This window comes from Eimeria mitis, genomic scaffold (assembly GCF_000499745.2).
Source record: "Eimeria mitis Houghton genomic scaffold, Emh_scaff2403, whole genome shotgun sequence".
Classification (NCBI taxonomy): Eukaryota; Apicomplexa; class Conoidasida; order Eucoccidiorida; family Eimeriidae; genus Eimeria; species Eimeria mitis.
This window is the reverse complement of record NW_013570741.1, coordinates 6,647-7,159: the sequence shown is the minus strand read 5'-3', so window position 1 is coordinate 7,159 and position 513 is coordinate 6,647.

The window sequence follows — 513 nt, the reverse complement described above, 5'->3', positions numbered from 1 at the left end:
CAGCAGCAGCAGCAGCAGCAGCAGCAGTGTAGGTGAGTTCCCTCTGCCAGTGACTGGTACGAGCAGCAGCAGGGGGAGTAAGTTACCTAGTTTTACTCCTTGTCAGGTGTACAGACAGCTGCTGCTGGGTTTTTTGCTGCTGCATGCAAACAAAAAGATATATAAAGTAAATAATATAATCGGCAGACACCCGGGAGGAGACAAATGTATAATAAAAAAAGCAGCAGCAGACTGCAGCAACGATTATATTTTTCATTCGCGCTGCGGTCGTTGTCTTTGGGGGTGTTTTATGGTGGGGTTTGCTGCTGCATGCCCTGGATGGACAGAGAAGAAGCAGCAGCAGCTGCAGCAGCTCAAGCAGCAGCTGCTGCAGCAGTATGAGCAGCAGCAGCTGCAGAGAAAACAGCAGCAGCAGCAGCAGCAGCAGCAGCACAAGTTGCTGCTGCTGCCGCTGCAGCAACACACCATTCAAATACTCAGAGATGCAGGCTGCAGCAAATGCTGTAAATACAC